This window comes from Artemia franciscana, chromosome 6 (assembly GCF_032884065.1).
Source record: "Artemia franciscana chromosome 6, ASM3288406v1, whole genome shotgun sequence".
NCBI classification, from domain to species: domain Eukaryota; kingdom Metazoa; phylum Arthropoda; class Branchiopoda; order Anostraca; family Artemiidae; genus Artemia; species Artemia franciscana.
Genome location: NC_088868.1, coordinates 16,615,992 through 16,616,235, shown reverse-complemented (window position 1 = coordinate 16,616,235; position 244 = coordinate 16,615,992).

Genomic DNA, 244 nt, shown 5'->3' with positions numbered 1-244 from the left:
AACTGAAAGTAAGGAGCAGCATTAAAACGGACAGAAATTATTACGCATATGAGGGGTTCACCTCCTCTTAATAGCTCGCTCTTTACGCTAAAGTATTTGTTAGTAATTTCAACTATTTATTCTACGGCCTTTGTGATTCAGGGGTCATTCTAAAGGAATTTGGACAAAATTTAATCTTTAGTGTAAAGAGCGAGCTATTAAAACATTTAATGTTTTTAATAAAAACATTTGTAAATAGAAGTTG